The sequence below is a fragment of the Gossypium arboreum genome, chromosome 10 (genome assembly GCF_025698485.1).
Source record: "Gossypium arboreum isolate Shixiya-1 chromosome 10, ASM2569848v2, whole genome shotgun sequence".
Lineage (NCBI taxonomy): Eukaryota > Viridiplantae > Streptophyta > Magnoliopsida > Malvales > Malvaceae > Gossypium > Gossypium arboreum.
The window spans coordinates 7,542,303-7,566,144 of record NC_069079.1 but is presented as its reverse complement, the minus strand read 5'-3'; the positions used below and the strand labels follow the sequence as shown (position 1 = coordinate 7,566,144).

The following is a 23,842-nucleotide window of genomic DNA, read 5'->3' as shown; positions in this document are numbered from 1 at the left end:
TTTTTCATTGGCAAATGTTTGACCTAACTCAACCTTTTTTTATGTTATCTTTGGACTAACCCAACAAATTAAATAAAATATTATCTTACGCTATCTATTTGTTTAATACCCAAAATTTCATATAATTTACACTATCTATTTGTTTAATACTAAAAATATTATCTTATATTTTTTTAATACCAACAAATTAAAAAAAAGCCCGTCCACTTATAATCCTAAACCCTAACCCCGGCCCTTTCAGAGTTCAATATTTTCCTTGCAGCCGCTAAGAGATCCAAAATTTAAAATTCGTACTTTTATACGTAGAAAGAACATGTGAAACCCTTGAAATTTGAATAAAGAGATAGATGATGATTTTTAAAGTTTCTCAATAAATTAGTTTAGTACTAATTACCTTGTTCCTTTCCCTTTTTTAACTCCTGAGTCTGAGCCTAAGTCTTCTCATCTTCCTAAATACTATTTTATCTATAACTCAATTGTTTTTTTTTATAAACATAATTTAATATTACGTTTTTCTTTTACTCATATATATCATAAGTGTAACAAAATATAATGTTGGATTATGTGATATTCATAAAAGAAAAAAATTATAGAACCGAAATTATGGCCTATTAACCTAGTGTTCACCTTTCTCGAATTGGGTTCGAATAATTTTTATACCAAATATATATATATATATATATATATATATAATAAACACTAATGATTTAACTAGCATTTTGAAAAAATATAAAAGCATTGAAAAAGGTAAATAACTTTTCTATAAATATTTATTTAAATTTTTTATACAAAGTCAAGTACACATATCAATTAATAATATAGTTATTGTGAGCATAGATACTGTTTCCTCGAAGATTACTGTAACAACTTGTTTTTCAGTTGTGTCAGGAATAGTCCATAAATATTATTATTTAATATATAAGTCAAGTATTATGATATATTAAATTTTGATTTGATAATTTTATTTAATTGGTTAATTAATTAAGTACAAGTGGTTCGATTTTAAGGTCAAGTAGTTTTGGAAAATGAGATATTAAAATCTCGTTTCCATAAACCGAGCCCGTAAATATTTTATAAAATTATTTACAGAATTGTTATATAGGTGTATTTAATTTTGGTCCGAACATTTTAGTGACTGAATGATTAATTAAGGTATGATAACTAAATCGTAAAAACCGTAAAAAATAATTCTATAGAGTTCTATTAGTTGTAATGCGTAAATAATAATTGTTGGGGATTTATGTTGAAATTTGTCCACTTTAAATATCAGTGCACGGAATTTTTTTTTAAATAATCTTAATTTATAACTTAAATATTATTATATGTTAATGTGTAAAAAAAATAGTCATCATCTCTTTATTGGTTTTCACCACCGAAACATTAAGTTAAAGGAGAAGCCATTGAGCTTCAAGAAACCTTCGTCGTCACTCTTGCATGGTAAGTAAATCAATCACTTTTTTTTTTTGTAATTTTTATATTTTTAAGATCATTGCAACTAGATCCGACTAATCTGTATATCTATTTTTAAAATTGTTAAAGGTTTTAAAACTTGTTATTAATGATTTTATATGTTTTCTGGTTAAATTTATAAGCTTAGTTGTAAAGTAGGACTAATTTGTTAAGTAAATTTTGTTAGTTTTGTATAAGGACCAAATTATAATAATGTAAAATTTGTCATGAAATTTTTAAAATTATGTTTTAGAGGGTTGTACAATGATGAAATTGTAATTATTGGATTTAAAATCAAAGCTTGAATTTGAAAGATATAATAGTTTCGGTTTTAGAGATTAAATTGAATAAAATGTAAAAATTTAGGAAACTATGTAAAATAAAATTAAATGATTATAAACATGAATTTGAGTGTTATTATGATTGGTACTAATATTTTGAATCTTAACTACTATATAGATCAAGTTGTTGACTTAGGCAAAAAGGAAAAATTATTGAATAGTCCCTAGAATCTAAAATGTTAACGTTTTATCAGGTAAGTTCATACAGTATAAATATTTTTAATTTGCTTTTGAGTTTCAAATGTATGTTCATTAATTTCTTATTGATATCCTGAATTGGTTATGAATTAGTACCTAAATTGAGAATTGAATCAAATTGAAATAGATTGTTGTGAAATGGTATAATGTGAGGTTAAATCTCGATGAAATTAGTAAAACGCTCATATACGAGGTTACAGGTTAATTCCTGGAGGTTCCAAGTTCCAGCATGTGTTGCGGATTCGAGAATACAGGTATATTAAGCCATGGTCAGACTATTTGTTGTGTAGATTCAACCCTAACGATGACTAGACACTATTATTTGATTCATGTGGGTTTAGCGCAAATGGGTAACCAGACACTATTACTTTCACCTGTGTATGGAGTTCTTTTACGAAGTTTTATCGAGTAGAATTGTGAATGAAAATGTGATGATATGCCATTGGATGTTGGCAAAGTAATGTACATGATTTGGATATAAGGTACAAGTTGGTTTAAAATGAAAATGTGAACAATTCAGGTTATATATATGTGTGATGGAGCTCAAAACTTTATATGCTTAATGATGTTGTTTTGAATCTTGATAGGTATATTTGTTTTACATAATAAGTTTGTATGTGATAAGATATTGAGGTAAGTCAATGTTTATATTGTATGAGCTTATTAAGTATTTTAAATACTTACTCGTGTTACTACTTTTCTATAGATTTTGGACATTCGAAATGTGTCAATGGGATTAGCGAGAAGCACACACCTATTATCTCTCAATTCGGTAGAATTTTTTGATGTGATTGATACTTTAAATACTAAATTAGGATAAAAAATAAATATAATTTAAGAGAAAAATCATAAATTAAGCATTTTAAAAAATGCTTAACAAATTGTTTTAGAAGACTTGTACTTAAGTGCAACCAAGTGCCATTTTTACAACTTACTTTTAAAAAAAATGGAATTTGTTAACCCGCTCATTATTTTTAATCAATTTTCAATTTCGTTGACATAACACCTTAATTTAACAATGAAAATCTATGCAAAGGTGGAAATTCATGTTTTTATATTGTTTTTAAGTTTTATTAAGTTATACTTGTTTAAAGTATTTGTATTTGAATAAATTTTGATTTTAATAAATTATATTATATAGATATTAAAATGTTTATGTACTCATGTAAAGCTTATATAAGCCTTGATTAGTGGTTTGTATCTTCCTTATAATTAAGATTCTGCACAATACCATCATTTTTCTCATGAGTTATTGCAGATCATACCTTCACCAATCGATATACTCTCTAAATTCTACAAACTTGGTTAGGGTTTTCTCAAAATTGAATGACAAAACCCTGACATGAAAACAATAACTTCTATTGAAGGTCCGAGCAAAGGCGAATCTAGAGAGGCTGGCAAGGGCCCGACCCTCTAAAATAGAAAATTGCTATATAGGCCCTTTAAAAAATTTTAAAAATTTAATTTAATTAAGGTAAAACTGTACTTTGACCTACCCTAAAATTATAAAAATTTAATTTAATTCTTTAAAAATTATAAAAATATAGATTATTAAAATTTAAAATTTCATTCAGCTCGAGTATGAGACTCCAACCTCTTCACACTTATTAATATGGAATAAAAGGTTATTTTCTTCAGTCTAGGAACTACTAATATTTAACTAAATTCTTTTTCCGAAATATTTAACTACATTAGACCAAGGACATCATCCGTATAATACTTGTACTACTTTTCAAAATGTTGCATTTATTGGTATAAATTAAAATTTCTACATATAATTTCATCAAATATTTTCTCCGATTAATTGAAAAATAATTAAACAAACAAATTGAATAATGCTTTGCATTAGTTAAATTACTTTAAAATAATTAAACACAGTCAATTTTATAAAATATTTCTCAAGTTGTTAAAGATTTGTACCATAAAATGATTTGTATTTAACTGCAATCCAATCACATGTTTCAACCATTTATTTAAAACAACTTTCAAACTATGTATTTTATTACATTATAACTGTGTATAAAATAAGTTATGTTTAAGTAAATTTTGAGCAAGTGTAAACAGTTTAGTTATAAAATTATTAAAATATATTTATTTTAAAATAATTAATATTATTACAACAATATTTTTATTTTTTATAATAAACAATTAAAGACCCAACTTTAAAAAAAAAAATCATTCAGTAATCAAACATATAACGAATAATTCAAATAAAAAAATTTACCCATAATCATTTATAATATATTTATAATACTATCTTAAGTTATAAAACCACCATTGATTCCACGTTCTGTCAGGAATTTGTATGTAATGGATATTGATATCCCCCTTGTGCTTACCAGCTTTGCTCAGCACTAGTTACTATTCATGCTCAAAATCAATCAGGTTTGGTTATCTAAATCTTCTATAACAATATATATGTGTAATAACTAACCAACTCCATATGTTTCTTTCTCAGGGTTCATTAGCTTAGACTGTGGATCACCAGAAGATACAAGCTACAGCCATAAACTATATTTTGGATGAGGCTTACACGCAAAGCGGAGTAAGTGGGAGGGTATTGCCTGAATTCACAACAAATGTGCAACAGCAGGTGGTTTACCTTAGAAGCTTTCCTGAAGGTTAAAGAAACTGTTACAACCTAACACTCAGAAAGGGAGATAGGTACTGTAAGCACTAAATTTTTGTCCGATTAGAGTTTGTGTTTAATTTTTAAAATTTCAAAAAAAAATAAAAATAAAAAATTCATTTTGACCCTTAAACTTTCTTTAATTTCACTTAGACCCCTAAACTTTTCTTAAATTACATTTTAACCCTAAATTTTCTAAAAATTACATTTAGCCCTAGAAGGTTTACTGCATTTGTGATTTGGTCCTTCAGACAGATTACGTGATTTGGGGCACCCACTTCCTAGATTTTCAGGCCACAAACATGGGTGGCTACTTCTTCTTCACCCACTACCTGCAAATAGCATAAAAAACAAGCAAAATAGTAGAAATAAAAGGAAAAAAAAAACTACACGATAGAAGAGGTTTTTTTGGCTAAAAAAAAAAAGAGGAGGATTCCCCCCATTTAATAGGGGTGAAGAGTGTAACACCCCTATCCCGTAACCGTTGTCGGAATAGGAAAGGGGTATTACCAGACTTGTAACTCATGTCGGAACAGTAAAACTTTTAACTTTTTCTTGAAATAAAGATCATTCATCTAGATAAATGCTAAATACAGCCAGGGATAAAATTAAACTTCTATAAGTACACATTCAAAAGATGCCATTTTTGCATGGCTTATATACGTTAACCAGAATATTATTCCGCTACTAGTTTATTCTATACATGCCATAAAATAATCCAAAACATAGCAGTACCAAACAATGGATAGTGATAGTGTGACGAGTTGTTGACGATCCTCGAGCAAAGGCCAAATTTGATAATCTATAAAACAGAGAAACGTAACAACAGAGTAAGCTTTCAAGGCTTAGTAAGTCTTAAGTAAAACAATTAACTTTGCTGGATTAAATACATTTATAACTTACACAAAATCCAAGTGAAGTCTCGATGGGCTTAATAAGCCTACACAAGTACATAATACATACCTGGCCAATTTAATGTGCTGATCATCCGTAATTGTTGATTTATTACTAAGTCGCTTAAGATTAGGCCTTACACAAATCACGTTTTGAAATGTCAAGATATATCACCATTCGGTCAAATAGATTAAACCCTATGTATGCACATGTAATTCATCTATTTCATCCAAATTTAAGAGTATATACCCCTTCGCATTTAAAAACATCCATGCTACTTTTAGTTTAATCAGTCGAACTAAAACATAACACTATAATCACATTCGGTTTCCATATTTGGAACCACATATTCATGTTTTCATCTTACATAAACAATTTGATAGAGTCAATACTCGTTGAATATAACTTATAACCATCTCATAAGTGATTCCCCAAGTACATTTGTAATACAAACGAAATCGAGTTCACATAGCAAGTAAGTATCACTTACCATATACTTAACCTTTGTACACTTACCGTTTCCATAGTTACCAATTACCAATTCAATCTTTCAATACCTCTAACCACTTAATCATATGCACTCATTTCGTGCACATACATAATTGTATATATGTATTTAGGAGCTTAGTTCTTTAGTTCATATTCACATACCTTCGATTTTTTCCAACACGGAAACACATTAATAAGGTATCACTTCATTCGAACTTATTCGTATCTCAATATAGCTAGTCTCATTTCACAAGAGCCATTAGGCCACATCACGTAGTCAGCGAGTCTTAACCCGGATACTTTCCAAATTCCATGTATATTTAATCACATGTTACCACATTTCACACAAACTATCACCATTGTAATTCATTAACCTCATTCGAATATAAGCATATAGCATATACCTTATCTTCATGTCATAATATCATTCGACTTTAACACATATTTGTATATATATATATCCCTTTCAATAAACTTCCAACTAAATAAGAAAATACACACATGACTTACATTCTTCTCATGACAACCATTCGGCTAAACAACATATAAGTCACCACACCTTCAATTTATAAACCTATCAACACATATTACATATACATTGCTTACATTTATAAAATAGCCATTCGGATAACTTCCACACATTTAAATTTTAGCCATTTTGGCCTCACTACCTATATCTTTATCTTGTACATCAATTCAGCAATAGCTTATAAGCAACTCAATTAGTTTCATCAATGTTTACAACAAAATCATAGATTCACTACAAGCTGTTTTCTTGAGCAACAATCATTAAATTATTTGTAACTGGAGCTACGAAACTCCAAATGAAGTGCCGTAAATTTTCCCCGAAAATAGACTCATATATATTCTATCCATAAAATTTTTAGGATTTTTGGTTTGGCCAATCAAAACCAGAATTTTCTTAAAGTTTCCCCTATTTCACTGTTTGACTATACTGACCACTCTTCACTACGAATCAAATTTCTCATTGTACAGATTTCAAAATATGTTTTTGTTTATTTCATTTGAAACTAGACTCATTAAGGAGTGTAAGAATATAAATTTTATCTTATAAAAATTTTTGTACTATTTATAATGATTTTCTAAATACAGAACAGGGGATTTCAGATTCATTCTGACACTGTCACACACAACTTTAAATATCTCTCTATAGGAAATTCCTTTGCTTGCACTGTTTATTTTATAAGAAACTAGACTCATTGATCTTTGATTACATTTTTTTTTCAGTCTCTAATTCCACTCTAACAATTTATAGTGATTTTCAAAAATCATGCTACTGCTGCTGTCCTAGGCAGATTATTACAATTTGCTCTTAAATTTCCAAGTCCAAACACTTAAGAACTTACCATTTGAGTTTAAAACATATCATTCTTCATTATAACTAAACTTATATGCTAGAAACTTATTTATTTCAATATGTAATTCAAGTAGAATCATTAGGTCACATTTTATTTATTATGTTCATATAAATATATATCATCTTTTATCAAATCTTAAGCTAAGTTCCATTACTCAAAGACTTACCTTAAGTCGGATGAAACGGTTCCAAACGGCTACTCAATACACTTTGTTTTGCCCTTGCTTGATTCTCCTCCTTTGGGTTCTTGAGCTTAAATAAATAAATTAACTAGTTTAATTACCTTGCTAGTTATTTATATCCCATAACATTAATAGTTTCATATCAAAAGAATCATACGGCAACATTTAATTTTTATTCACCTTATGCTTTTACTAACTTTAAGCCATTCGCTATTGATCACCTAAGATCCAATTACTATAATTAACCCAATAAATATTTCAATAAAACACACATAAATATTATATACACGGCAACCACCCTTGTTAATTACTCATATATATTTTAATAATTTTCGTTTCATCTTACAACCATTCTTGTTCAAAACATTAGAACCTTAACTAAAACTTATAGATTGTCTCAAGGCGAATGCATTCTTACTTCCAAAGTAACATAGTCTATGATATATTTTATTTCAAGGTACATATTCATAAATCAAATTTAACCATATAAACCAATATCACCCACTTGATCAATTATAGAGAATTAAAGTTAATATCACAATGTGTACCCTATATGGCCCATTATACATAATCAAATTTAACATCATCTATATATTTACTCATATGGCGAATATACATACCCCATATAATATCATTTTCATTTCATTTAACACTTAATTTTCACCACATAAACACTTGGCCGAATAATCCTAAACTAGCAAAACTCCACATTTGTTCATACCATCTTTTAAATTCACATATATCTATTTAGGTAGCTCATATTTTCCCCTTTCTAATATTTCTATCCAAAACATCAAAACACTATCCTTTTGCATTTATCCAATAATACCGTATGCACAATTTGTCACCAAAACTAAAGAAAAATCAACATATGGGTTACAATAAGAGCTTGACTACTAACTAGATTCTCATAAAATCAATAGAAATAACATGAACTCCTACCTTATTTAACCTCCAAGATAGCTGAATGCCCTAGACAAATTCCTTCCTCTTTCCCTTTTGTTTCGGCTTTGCAAGAAGGTAAGGAAGATGAACACACTCTTACCTTTATTTCTTATTTTATTCATCTTTTCTTATAAATTTATTACATCATTTGCCAATTAAAATTGTTTTTAATTTGACTTAGTGGAATAGCATCATTTCATGGCGGCCACTACATGCTTTAAGGGTAAATTGACATGCAAACCCAAGCTTTCTCACCTCATTGTTTTTGGATCCTTACAAATTACCTACCATCTTTTCTAAATTTTTCAACTAAGTCCTTTCAAGAAAAATTTACGTTCCTAAGACTAAATTGAAACTTTTAATTTTTCCTACATACACTATCACACATAAATATATGCAACAAAAATTAAAATGAATTTTTGTGACTCGGTTTTGTGGTCCTGAAACCACATTCCGACTAGGGTCTAATTAGGGATGTCACAAAGAGTAAAAAAAAAATCCAGCAAAAAAAAAAAAAGAGGAACATTCAGCAATCTAAGCAAGAAAAAAACTCCAATATCCGGCAAGCAATCAAGCAACCAAGGATTAACCACCATTAACACCACAACCAAGCTCTCAAACCGAAACCCACTCTAAATACCCGAGCCAAACGATTATCAGCCACTCCAAAAACTAAACCTCAACTACCCGTAGCTTGATTTCACACGGCGCATACGATGGCTGTTGGTGGCGCACACATTGGAAGGAGAAAGAGGGGTTCAGCGGCTTGAAGCTTGGATCTCTTCTTTCTTTCTTTGCTTGCTGCTGGAGACTTGTTTGTTTGGGGGGGGTTAGTATTAAAAAAAAAGAAATATTTTAGTTAATGGGTTGGTTTATGTAAGGTTTGATGGGTTAAATTTAGTTTGGGTTAATTAGTGGGTTGGGTGATATGTTAAGTTAGTGGGTTGGGTTGGTTGTGTTTGGTTTATTAAGTTAGTGAGTTGGGTTGGTTTGTATTATTATTATTATTATTTTAAATTAGTGAGTTGGGTTTAGTTTGGTTTGAAATATTAAGTTAGTTGGGTTGGGATTATTTTGTAATAGGCTGAAATGATTTGAATTTTTTGCCCTTATGTGAATTTTATTTGGGCCATGTAAAAATTTGGTCTAAAATAAATAAATTTTTAAATAGTCGGGTCAACCCGACTCTATTTGCGGCAATTTGATCCAGTGACGATCACTAACAAAGGCCCATTTCAGCAACCCGAGGAGAAAAGAGATTAATTTCAGTAGCCCATAATATTGGACTTCGATATATTCTTACCCTTTTTATTATTATTTACTCATTCAATTTAATATATATTTTAGATCACATATTATTACAACATTATTATTAGTTTTCTTTTTATTATTTTAGAAATATTTTTATTTTCTTCTAATTAATTTTAATAAATAAGACAACGTATCGATTTAACATAAGGTCGTTGATTTCATCGCTATGTTGGGTGAATATCATTGGCTCGTGTTAAAAATGGGACGTCCTTTTAAAAAAATCAAAAAATTTAAAAATTCTCGTGTTTTGAAATAGGATATTTATTTTTGTGATTATTGGTAAGTGATCAAATTTTATTTTTAAAGTGCAGATGAGGATAGGTAATTTGTCAAAATTCTAGCGTTGTAAACTTTTCGTGTTTCCAAAATTTTTCGTGTTTTTCTAAAAAAAAAATTCAGGTTTCAAAAATTTTCGTGTTTTCAAAATTTTCGTGTTTTAAAAATTCTCATTTTTCAATTGGATCATGATTAAATATTAAATTGAGTTCGTTCTTTGAAATTAAAGACAACGCGTGTTTAATAAGATACCAATTTTGGGCGTCGCGAGGGTGCTAATACCTTCCTCACGCGTAACCGACTCCCGAACCCAACGTTACTCTGGCTTTTGACGTAGACCTAAATTCGGCCTTCATTTTTGTGCAAGAATAAGTTTTCTTTTCTAAAAAAGGATGATTTATTAGGTGTCCGGTCACACCTAGAAAAAAGATCGGTGGCGACTCCCTTTTTTAATAAAATCAAAAGTCGATTTAAATTTTCAAATAATCGCCTTAATTAGAGACCGAAAGCAGAAATTTTTACGTCGCTACAGCTGGCGACTCCACTGGGGACCCTAACCTTTTTTTTGAGAGTAGAGTCGAATTAAGCATGCATTGTCGAAATTTTCAAAATTCCTCGTTCAAGTAAATATTTGGTCGTGATCCAAAAATCTCATTTTTGAAAAATCATACACTTGCATCTGTTGTAAATATTTTGCTAACTTATTTTATCCTTTTGTTTTTAAGCTCTAAATTCTTACGACTCTGGTTTAATTTTAAATAAAACGAAAGGTTTATGAGTTTCTCCCCACACACCGTGCACGTGCATTTTTGCATAACATGAGCTCTATACCCGGGCTCCGTCCGTTTAAGTGAAAGTAAACGCTATGCCTTCGTGAGTTAACTCGTCCCTCCGCACAGGCTAGTGAATACTTTCGGGTTACATATGACTTATGCTTTCGTGAGTTAACTTGTCCCTCCGCATAAGCATAAGTATATGTAATCCCTCGAGTTGGATTCGAAAGCCTTTGATGGGCAATGACCGAGGCTCTATACTAATCTTAGTAGATGACAGTATGGACAATTCGAGTACCTATCTAGAGCCAAAATCGCATATAGTGAACTGTACGAGCCACCTAACTAGAGCCATGCCTAACCTTTGTCCGTTTACTAGTCACCGAAATAAGTACACGGGAAAAACACATCTTACCTTCTGTTTCTTTTACATTTACGCTTTCTGTGCAAGGGAATCGAGTTCATTGGACCAAGTAGACGCGGCTAAGAGCTAGAACTATGGCGGTCGAATTCAATGAGAGAATTGAAAGAATGAAAAGAGCCCAAAGAGAATTGCAAGAACAGTTGGCTAAATCACAGCAGGAAATGAGAGATCTGATGGTAAGATCTCGAGAGGAATCACTCTAGCACAGGGATCAAATGGCCAAAATGATGGAGATGATGTCAGCTTTAGTTAAAGGGAAGGGACTTATGCAGATTCCTGACGTTATGGAACTTTAGTCAAGGGTTAACCTCAATCAGGATCGGCCCCATCCTCCAGGATTCACCCCACCTAACGTAACGCAAAGAGGATGTCCTCAAAGGGAACCTGTAGGCCTAGAGCAACGATATATACCACCTACTCCCTGTGGAGATAGCCAAGTTGAAATTAGACGATCATGATGTTTGGGAAAATTATAGGAGTTTGGAAGAAAGGCTCAAGGCAATCGAAGGCACCGAAGTCTTCTCTGCATTAAGTGCCAAGGAGCTCAGTCTGGTGCCTGATCTGGTTCTGCCTCCAAAGTTTAAGGCACCAGATTTTGAAAAATACGACAGAACGAGATGTCTAAGAATGCATCTTGTCATGTTTTACCGAAAAATGACGAGTCACGAGAATAAAGATAAATTACTAATACACTGTTTCTAAGACAGCTTGGTCGAATAGACTCTTCGATGGTATAATCAACTTAGTAGAGAAAGGATCCGATCATGGAAAGACTTAGCATCAGCATTTTGTGAACAGTACAAGCATGTGTCTGACATGGTGCCTGATAGGTTGACTCTGTAGATGATGGAAAAAAAGCCGACGGAAACTTTTAGGTAGTACGCACAGAGATGGAGGGACATCTCGGCACAAGTAGAACCCCATTTAACCAAAACTGAAATAGCGGTTCTCTTTATCAACACTTTGAAAGCGCCATTTTACGATAAGTTGGTAGGAAGTGCTACGAAAGACTTTGCGGACATTGTGATATCCGGGGAACTTATAGAGATTTCCATCAAAAATGGAAGGATGGAAGGCCCGGAGAGCTCAAAAAGGCAGCACCCATGAAGAAAAAGAGCCAGAAACCCATGTGGTGGGAACATGAAGCCACTATACTTCTAACTCAACCACGACCTCAATATCACCCACTTCCGAACTTCACATACTTGGGAGTGTTTTAAACAATGTGACAATGGAAGAGATCTGTGTACTTTTAAAGCTAATATAGAGTAATATTCAAAACATACTTATTGCCTTAAGACCTAGAGGTGATAAGATTTCTTTTGAGAAATAGGTCTCGGTCCAAGATTTTTATTTCAATGAAATGCATCTTTTTGAGTAAATTTTCTTCTATTTATAGATTCTTTTATTATTTGGACTTTCATTCTTTTATTTTACATTCATGATCATCCTATACAAATAATCATCCTTAGAATCATTTATTCTCTGAAATTTGCCTTCGTACCCACAGTAGGTCCCCAGATATCAATGTCACGAGTGACGCTGTTACTAATTCCCTTTGGAGCAAGATATGTATCTAGAGGAGTCTCAAGACTTCGAAGATGACAGAGATTGTATCTATCTTCCAATTCGTGAAGGATAACAGAATGAAAGGAAAGACAGACCCTAACTTACAAAGGGTCAGCTGACATTGCGAGCTTAGAAAAAAGATGAAGATCGAAACCTAGCTCACCGCAGAAATAAGGCAAGATTATTGAGTCATTTCCAAGAATTCAAGGATGTTTTCGCACGATCATATTAAGACGCACTTAGGAACATCTTGAAAGAGGTCCATAAAGGTGTCTAAAGAACACATAACAATAGTTCTGCAACAGCCAGGCTAATCAATGAGGATCGGATGTTGTTGGTCCACCATGGGAAGGGAATAGCATCAGTTATGTCGTCAAGACTCACGTGCTTCTTCCATCTCTTCACAAACTTTTCAATACGTGGGGCATAGATGTTCTGGGGATGATCTCGTCAAAAGCTTCTAGTCGACATTATCGTCGTGGCCGTCAATTGCTTCACTAAGAAGGTTTCATATGCCAATATCATAAAGTCGACAGTCATGAAAAGAAAAAAATAAAAAAAACAAAAAAAAAACAAAAAGAGAGATCAAATGCCAAAAAGAATCATGTTTTAATGCATAACTGTACAATGTCATATCATAATGCAACAAAGGCTGACAAAAGAAAAATACAAAAATAAAGAAAAGTTATGGAAGGTGACCGAGACTTGTAAGTATTGGCATAATAAGCTACCTTTTACTCTTTGTGCTTATTAAAGTTGATCAGGACCTTCACTTGGGCATTAGAGGTGGTTCTGTCCATGGAAACTAAGATTCTTTTTCTCCAAGCTTTGATTGAATCAAGAATTGGATGAAGTAAAATGTTTTCAGTAAACTTGACTGCAGAAAGGGTTGGAAAGTCAAACGTTTATGATGCTGAGTTATGATGGAAATGGTTCACCCAAAGGAATTTCATAGTGGGAACTTGGTATTGCAGAAGATCTTTTCTATACAAAAGGATTTCAAAGGAAAATGAATGTTTAAGAACTTTATGAGGTAAAGGAGGCTTTCCCCGGAAGAACACTGATCCAATCCTAAATTCGGATTCAGTCCAGAAATACTTAAAAAGGAGAGGCCAAGGTGAAAACCCGCAAAAGGCGCTTTGTGACCTTCATTCATTCAAAAGAAAAAAGAAAGAAAGAAAAAGAAAGAAAAGAAAATGGAGAGGTCAAGGTGAAAACCCGCAAAGGGCGCCTTGAGACCAAAGGGGTTTTGAGTTGAAAACCTAAAAAAGGCGGCTCAAATTTTGTTCAAAGGTGGGGCATATAGTAGTCTTGCTATACTTGAATTGACAGTGAAAAAGTATGCTACATCTTGAGGTATCGACAAAGTACTCTGAATCCCCTAAACACATGTTGAACTCAAAATTGTCTCAAAGGAGTTTGTACAAAGAAGCTCAAGCTGCGATATTTGGGGCACTTAGCTTTCTATTTTACCCATTTCTGAATTTATCTTTGATTATCTTATTCTTTTCAAAATAGGCTTCCAATAAACTTGCATTTACTCTCATTGTTCAACTTGTTTGTTTCAAGCTATGCTCTTAACCAATTTTCTTCTTGTCCATCAGTTCAATCCTTTTCAAGCATTTCGCATTGAAATAATGATTAATGGACTAATCATACTTTTATAAAAGGAGTTTTGCATATTACTCTGAAAGCTTCTAAATAGTACAGGAACCTGAAACCAGTTGGTTGTTCAAGAGCTTACCAAGTGTAAGGGTTAGAAATATTTGAGCTCAAATTGAGTTTATCTCCTCAGATTTTCTGTCAAAAAATATCAGTCAATGGAACGAGTTACAGATCATACACCCTTGAGTTACAGTGGGATACAGATCCTATAGCCAAGAACTGCAGTGGAATGGTTTAAGGATAGTGCCAACCTTGTATCCCCAAATTACAGTAGAATGGACCCTGAAGTTATGGTGAGGCAAGCTGGTTGAGCAAAACGCGATTATTTCTTCGGATTTTGGGTGAAAATACCAATCGAGCAATAGGGCAGCGTACTACGTCAATAATAGAGCCCTGATGGGCAATGAGTGATGATGCCTTAAAAAAAAAGAAGAAAATCGAAATGAAAACCTGAAAAGGGCTTCTTGATAAACAAAAATTAGGATGAAAACCCGAAAGGGCGTCCTAATGAAGCAGGTTTGGGCCCAAGGAGTAAAAAGATTCAAGAAGTGAGTCAAGTAGCAGGACTACAGTATTTGAAGCATTTTCAGCAGCTCGAAAATTTATACGCAAGAAGACATACTCAAAAATGTTGAGCATTACCCGGGGTATTTTGAAATGACATGCTCCAAACAAAAGAAATGTTGAGCATTACCCGGATGAGAATTTGATAAGTACAAGAGCCTCAACGCAAGGACAAAGTTCAACCAGGGGCAAAAAGAGCGATATTTGAGAAACATAGATTACTCGTGAAGCTAGAGGACGGGTATAGGGCCTGAAGAGGAAGTCAAAAGTCAAAGCAATGAACACAGATCATCAAAAATCATGACGGAAAGGGACATACGACAAACATGCCTAAGGCGCATAGCATAATCATGTAGGCATAAAGGCATTTAAGACAAACATGTGCACATCATGATAACATCATGCATGACATACAGTACTCGAAGAGAGCAAGAGTATGTGATGATAGCTGTACTGAATCAAAGCAAAAGACACCTGAGTTCCACCAGATGACAGGTTTTGGTATTTTGATGTTTCAATTTCTGTTTGTCAAAAATCAACCCATATTGCGAGAGGTGAGTTGAGCCTCAGGGCACGCTGAGGTATTTTCAATTTATTTTTCAAAAATAAACTCATATTGCGAGAGGTGAGTTGAGCCTCAAGACACGTTAAGGTATTTTCAATTTCTGTCTTTCAAAAAAAAATCAAAAAAATCAACTCATATTGCGAGAGGTGAGTTGAGCCTCAAGACGCTAAGGTATTTTCAATTTCCGTTTGTTAATTTATTTTTCAAAAATCAACTCATATTGCGAGAGGTGAGTTGAGCCTCAAGACATGTTGAGGTATTTTCAATTTCTGCTCACATTGCGAGAGGTGAGTTGAGCCTCAGGACACGCTGAGGTAATTTTAATTTCTGTTTTTCAAAAAACAAATCAACTCATATTGCGAGAGGTGAGTTGAGCCTCAAGACACGTTGAGGTATTTTCAATTTCTATCTTTCAAAAAAAAAATCAACTCATATTGCGAGAGGTGAGTTGAGCCTCAGGACACGCTGAGGTAATTTCAATTTTTGTTTGTCAAAAATCAACTCATATTGCGGGAGGTGAGTTGAGCCTCAAGACACGTTGAGGTATTTTCAATTTCTTTCTTTCAAAAAAAATCAACTCATATTGCGAGAGGTGAGTTGAACCTCAAGATGCTGAGGTGTTTTCCATTTCTGTTCTTCAATTTCTGTTTTTCAAAAAAATCAATTCATATTGCGAGAGGTGAGTTGAGCCTCAGGGCACGCTGAGGTATTTTCAATTTATTTTTCAAAAATCAACTCATATTGCGAGAGATGAGTTGAGCCTTAGGGCACGCTGAGGTATTTTCAATTTATTTTTCAAAAATCAACTCATATTGCGAGAGGTGAGTTGAGCCTCAAGACACGTTAAGGTATTTTCAATTTCTGTCTTTCAAAAAAAAATCAAAAAGATCAACTCATATTGCGAGAGGTGAGTTGAGCCTCAGGTCACATGCTGAGGTAATTTCAATTTCTGTTTGTCAAAAATCAACTCGTTTTGTGAGAGATGAGTTGAGCTTCAGATCACACACTGAGGTATTTTTTCAATTTATATTTTTCAAAAAAATCAACTCATACTGCGAGAGGTGAGTTGAGCCTTAGGACATGTTGAGGTATTTTCAATTTCTGTTTTTCAATTTATGTTTTTCAAAAATCAACTCATATTGCGAGATGTGAGTTGAGCCTCGGGACACGCTGAGGTATTTTCAATTTCTTCTTTTCAAAAAAAAATCAACTCATATTGCGAGAGGTGAGTTGAGCCTCGGCTCACATGCTGAGGTATTTTCAATTTCTAACTTCAATTTCTGTTTCCAAAATCAACTCATATTGTGAGAGGTGAGTTGAGCATCGGCTCACATGCTGAGGTATTTTCAATTTCTGTTTTTCAATTTCTGTCTTTCAAAAAAAAATTCAACTCATATTGTGAGAGGTGAGTTGAGCCTCAGGACACACTGAGGTAACTTCAATTTCTGTTTTTCAAAAATCAACTCATATTGCGAGAGGTGAGTTGAGCCTCAGGGCACTCTGAGGTATTTTCAATTTCCGTTTATGCTTTTCAAAAATCAACTCATATTGCGAGAGGTGAGTTGAGCCCCGGGACACGCTGAGGTATTTTCAATTTCTGCTTTTCAAAAAAATCAACTCATATTGCGAGAGGTGAGTTGAGCCTCGGCTCACATGCTGAGGTATTTTCAATTTTTATTTTTCAATTCATGTTTCCAAAATCAACTCATATTGCGAGAGGTGAGTTGAGCCTTAGGGCACGCTGAGGTATTTTCAATTTCTGCTTTACTAATTCTGCTTTTCAAATCAACTCATATTGCGAGAGGTGAGTTGAGTCTCGGGCCACACGCTGAGGTCTTTTCAAATTCTGTTTTTCAATTTCTATTTTTTTAATTTCTGTGTTTCAAAAAAAAATCAGCTCATATTGCAAGAGGTGAGTTGAGCCTCAGGGCACGTTGAGGTATTTTCAATTTCTGCTTTTCAATTTCTGTTTTTTCAATTTCTGTTTTTCAATAATCAACTCATATTGCGAGAGGTGAGTTGAGCCTTTTAATTTCTGTTTTTCAAAAAAACCAACTCATATTACGAGAGGTGAGTTGAGCCTTCTAATTTCTGTTTTTCAAAAATCAACTCATATTGCGAGAGGTGAGTGGAGCCTTTTAATTTCTGTTTTTCAAAAACCAACTCATATTGCGAGAGGTGAGTTGAGCCTTTTAATTTCTGTTTTTCAAAAAAACCAACTCATATTGCGAGAGGTGAGTTGAGCCTTTTAATTTTAATTTCTGTTTTTCAAAAATCAACTCATATTGCGAGAGGTGAGTTGAGCCTTTTAATTTCTGTTTTTAAAAACCAACTCATATTGCGAGAGGTGAGTTGAGCCTTTTTCTGTTTTTCAAAAATCAACTCATATTGCGAGAGTTGAGTTGAGCCTTTTGCAAATTCTGTTTTCAAAAATCAACTCATATTGCGAGAAGTGAGTTAAGCCTTGGCTCACGTGCTGAGCTATTTTCAATTTCTATTTTTAATGTCTAGTTTTAAAGAGTCAATTCATATTGCGAGAAATGAGTTGAGCTCAGGATCACATGCCGAGTAAAGAATAAAGATTGGACAATTGAACAAAATTTAGTGCTTTTAAGTCTTTGCACTATCCTTGTTTCACAAAAATGAGCAAAGAGGGGCAGTTGTAAGCTCTAAATTTTTGTTCGACTAGAGTTTGTGTTTAATTTTTAAAATTTCAAAAAAAATAAAAAAATTAAAAAATAAAAAATTCATTTTGACCCTTAAACTTTCTTTAAATTTCACTTAGACCCCTAAACTTTCTTTAAATTATATTTTAACCTTAAATTTTCTAAAAATTACATTTAGCCCCAGAAGTTTTGCTGCATTTGTGATTTGGTCCTTGAGATGATTACGTGATTTGGGGCACCCACTTCCTGATTTTCAGGCCACAAACATGGGTGGGCTTCTTCTTCACCCACTACCTGCAAATAGCATAAAAAATAAGCAAAATGGTAGAAATAAAAGGAAAAAAAAACTACACGATAGAAGAGGTTTTTTTGGCTAAAAAAAAAAGAGGAGGATTCCCCCCATTTAATAGGGGTGAAGAGCAAAAAAAAATCCAGCAAAAAAAAAAGAGGAACATTCAGCAATCTAAGCAAGAAAAAAACTCCAATATTCGGCAAGCAATCAAGCAACCAAGGATTAACCACCATTAACACCACAACCAAGCTCCCAAACCGAAACCCGCTCTAAATACCCGAGCCAAACGATTATCAGCCACCCCAAAAACCAAACCTCAACTACCCATAGCTTGATTTCACACGGCGCATACGATGGCTGTTGGTGGCGCACACATTGGAAGGAGAAAGAGGGGTTCAGCGGCTTGAAGCTTGGATCTCTTCTTCTTTCTTTGCTTGCTGCTGGAGACTTATTTGTTTGGGGGGGGGGTTTAGTATTAAAAAAAAAAGAAATATTTTAGTTAATGGGTTGGTTTATGTAAGGTTTGATGGGTTAAATTTAGTTTGGGTTAATTAGTGGGTTGGGTAATATGTTAAGTTAGTGGGTTGGGTTGGTTGTGTTGGGTTTATTAAGTTAGTGAGTTGGGTTGGTTTGTATTATTATTATTATTATTATTATTATTATTATTATTATTATTATTTTAAATTAGTGAGTTGGGTTTAGTTTGGTTTGAAATATTAAGTTAGTTGGGTTGGGATTATTTTGTAATAGGCTGAAATGATTTGAATCTTTTGCCTTTATGTGAATTTTATTTGGGCCATGTAAAAATTTGGTCTAAAAAAATAAATTTTTAAATAGTCGGGTCAACCCGACTCTATTTGCAGCAATCTGATCCAGTGACGATCACCAACAAAGGCCCATTTCAGCAACCCGAGGAGAAAAGAGATTAATTTCAGTAACCCATAATATTAGACTTCGGTATATTCTTACCCTTTTTATTATTATTTACTCATTCCGAATTTAATATATATTTTAGATCACATATTATTACAACATTATTATTAGTTTTCTTTTTATTATTTTAGAAATATTTTTATTTTCTTCTAATTAATTTCAATAAATAAGACAACGTATCGATTTAACATAAGGTCGTTGATTTCATCGCTATGTTGGGTGAATATCATTGGCTCGTGTTAAAAATAGGACGTCCTTTTAAAAAAAATCGAAAAATTTAAAAATTCTCGTGTTTTGAAATAGGATATTTATTTTTGTGATTATTGGTAAGTGATCAAATTTTATTTTTAAAATGCAGATGAGGATAGGTAATTTGTCAAAATTCTAGTGTTGTAAACTTTTCGTGTTTCCAAAATTTTTCGTGTTTTTCTAAAAAAAAAATTCAGGTTTCAAAAATTTTCGTGTTTTCAAAATTTTAGTGTTTTAAAAATTCTCATTTTTCAATTGAATCATGATTAAATATTAAATTGAATTCGTTCTTTGAAATTAAAGACAACACGTGTTTAATAAGATACCAATTTTGGGCGTCGCGAAGGTGCTAATACCTTCCTCATGCGTAACCGACTCCTGTACCCAACGTTACTCTGGCTTTTGACGTAGACCTAAATTCGGCCTTCATTTTTGTGCAAGAATAAGTTTTCTTTTCTAAAAAATGATGATTTATTAGGTGTCCGGTCACACCTAGAAAAAAGATCGGTAGCGACTCTCTTTTTTTAATAAAATCAAAAGTCGATTTAAATTTTCAAATAATCGCCTTAATTAGCGACCGAAAGCAGAAATTTTTACGTCGCTACGGGTATCTTATTAGAGCAACTTTCATGTACGGAAACTACAACCAAAGGAATGAGCTTCCCCAGTTTGATTTGTATTTGGGACCTTCTTTATGGAATAAGGTGATATTACCAAATGCAGCTCTCGGTGTGATTCATGTTCTCCAATCCAATTATTTGCATATATGTCTTGTGAACTGGGAAAGGCGCACCATTCATATCTTCCTTGGAGTTGAGGCTTTTGAAAAACACCACTTACACCGCTGGTTGAATGGCGCTCCTTCGAAGACTCGATGTTTGTTCAACAAGTAGAACAGTATTCAGGCAAGCATTTTCAAACCTGTAAGAAACTAAACTTTTATTAATGTTCCTTTCTCATATACTTGGTGAATAATGGTTCAGGTTTCCCCAAGATATATATGATCGTGCTTGGTGGCCTTACCAAGAAACTGATTGGACACAAATAACTACCTCATCCAACATTGAAACAGGAAATGGTTACCAACCACCATTGCGTGCCATGAGAAGTGCCTGCATACCCGCAAATGCTAGTCTGCCGTTGAGTTTCCCCATTAACAGCATGGTTCCAGATGCTCGATATTATGTATACGTGCACTTTGCTGAAATACAAGAGCTTAAAGCTAATCAGTCCCGAGAGTTCAATATCTATACCAATGGAAGCTACTAGGCCGGACCTTATAGTCCTCGATGCTGGTCAGATTTACTTAGAGAGGACTGCAAACTCAACCCTTCCACCTATTTTCAATGCTATTGAGTTGTATACGGTAAAAGAATTCCTACAGTTGCAGACAGTTTATACAGATGATATATTTTCTAAAACTTGAATCATATATGCATGAAGTTGGTCTAACTCCAATTATTGTATGCAACGTAGTTGACGCTATTTTGAATATAAAATCCATGTATGGATTGAAGAGAAACTGGAAGGGGATCCATGCACCCCTCGAGATTTCTTGTGGGAAAGACTTAATTGCACCTATGAACATAATAGTTCACCTAGAATTATATCCTTGTAAGCATGACTCACCTTTGATCAAGTTGGTGAAATGGAAAAAAACTTTCAATTGATCCCTTCATATTTTTGTTTAATGAAACTGTTTACCATGAATTCAGGAACTTATCCTCAAGCGGGTTGACAGGAGGGATACCTCATTACATACAAAATCTTACCGAATTACAATATCTGTAAGCATCCACATGAATTGCGACATTTGCGTAGCTATTGAAATGGAGGCTAAACTAGTTTTCGTCGAAATACCAGTAACTTGTCAAACAATAGTTTGACTGGACCAGTGCCTGAGTTTCTATCCAGATTGCAATCCTTGACAATACTATAAGTTACTTGAGATTAGAATTTTAGTACTATTTTTTTTTTTGTTTTATAAGTGGTCAGTGGAGAATAACTATTGTTTTATGTTTACAGAAACCTAAATGATAACAGTGAGATTAGAATTTTAGTACTATTTTTTTTTTGTTTTATAAGTGGTCAGTGGAGAATAACTATTGTTTTATGTTTACAGAAACCTAAATGATAACAGTCTTAATGGCTCAGTGCCAGCAGAACTGGTAGAAAAGTCCAAGACTGGTTTGACATTAAGGTATGCTTTAGGTTCATATATTATTTGTGAATCACAATTCCCTTCATTTTTCTCTTACCTGCTACACTATCAGTCTCACTTTTTTAGTAACTTTATGATCAACGTTTGTCATTCTAACTTTATGCAGTATAGTAATTTTAAACAGTTGTATTCCAAGTCTTATACTTTTTTTTTGTATTGAATTGATTGAAGTGTTGAAGGAAATCCAAATCTTTGTGCAAAGGCTTCATGTATAAAGAAGAAGAACAAGACTGTCGTACCCCTAGTAGCATCAGTTGTTTCATTTACTGTCCTTGTAACTGCAGTGGCCATCTTATGGAGGGTTAATAGGAGAAAACCACTAGGTACGAATCAATGACTAATATCACTAACTTCGATGAATTTACTTGGTATGTATTTGCTAATTGTATCTGTTATAATTTTCTCAGCCGGAAAGATAGATGTTGACTACAGAAATACATACCAGTCAATAGAATAAAAAAACAAGCTGTTCGAATACTCTGAGGTTCAAAGGATGACAAACAACTTCGAGAGAGTTCTTGGAAAAGGAGGATTTGGAACAGTTTTCCACGGATGTTTCAATGACACTCAAGTGGACGTCAAGATGCTTTCTGAATCATCAGCTCAAGGGTACAAGCAGTTTCATGCAGAGGTATATTAAACAACCTCTCAGTCTCACCCCCTACAATAGTTTTACCGCATTCATATGTATCAAACTAATCCATACATATGGGGCTTACAGGTTGAACTTCTCTTGAGAGTTCATCATAGGAATTTGACACCACTTATAGGGTATTGTGATGATGGCTCCAATCTTGGACTAGTTTATGAGTTCATGGCCAAAGGAAATTTAGCCAAGCACCTATCAGGTTTGAGTGCACGGTTCTTCACCCAGCAGAAACTTGTTACTTTTGATGCTATTAAAAATAAGGTGCTCCTACATGAATATCTCTTTGTGGATGCAGGAAACAGTAGCAATATTTTGACTTGGGAACAAAGACTAAGAATAGCACTGGAGGCAGCCCAAGGTAAGCATGCATTTGCCTAATATATTACTACTACGTCATTTTACATCTCTTGCCATTTGTATTGTAGTCTGTAATTGACCGAATGAACAAAGAAATTGAAATTGTAGGTTGGAGTATTTACACAATGGTTGCAGACCACCAATAATCCATAGAGATGTGAAGTGTACTAACATCTTGTTAACTGAGAACTTGCAAGCCAAACTATCTAATTTTGGGCTCTCAAAAAGTTTTCCAACCGAAAGCTCTCAAATTCATGTTTCAACAATTGTTGCTGGTACCCCTGGATATCTTGATCCAGAGTAAGCTCATCTAATCTAGGCCCAATCTTTGTGTCTCTAACCATTGGTAAACTGAAAAGACTGTGTGTTGCTAACTGAAATTTGATATTTTGGGTTTTAGAGGTATACTGTATCAAGCAGGTTAACGGAGAAAAGTGATGTATACAACTTTGGTGTGGTTTGGTTGGAGATTATTACAAGCTGACCTATGATTGATAGAACAAGCAGAGATAAGGCTACTTACATAAAACAATGGGTGGATTTCATGTTGTCCGATGGGGGTGTCAAAAACATAGTTGATTCAATATTACAAGGAGATTTTGACACCAATTCCGTGTGGAAAGTTGTCGAAATAGCAATGGCTTGTGTATCTTGAACTTCTATAAAACGACCAACCATGAACTTTGTTGTCATGGAATTAGTGGAGTGTTTGTCGTCCGTAATTGATAGAATGATCGAAAGAGGCGATGGAGATGAACCACAAGAATCAATTAATAAGGTGACTGTCAGCTTTGGCTCTGATACAAGTCCACTCGCAAGATGA

General features: G+C 33.3%; 1 pseudogene; it reads left to right on the top strand.

The window, feature by feature from the left end:
* The first annotated feature begins 1,966 nt into the window (after positions 1-1,966).
* On the top strand, positions 1,967-23,842 carry LOC108487750 (LRR receptor-like serine/threonine-protein kinase IOS1; annotated as a pseudogene).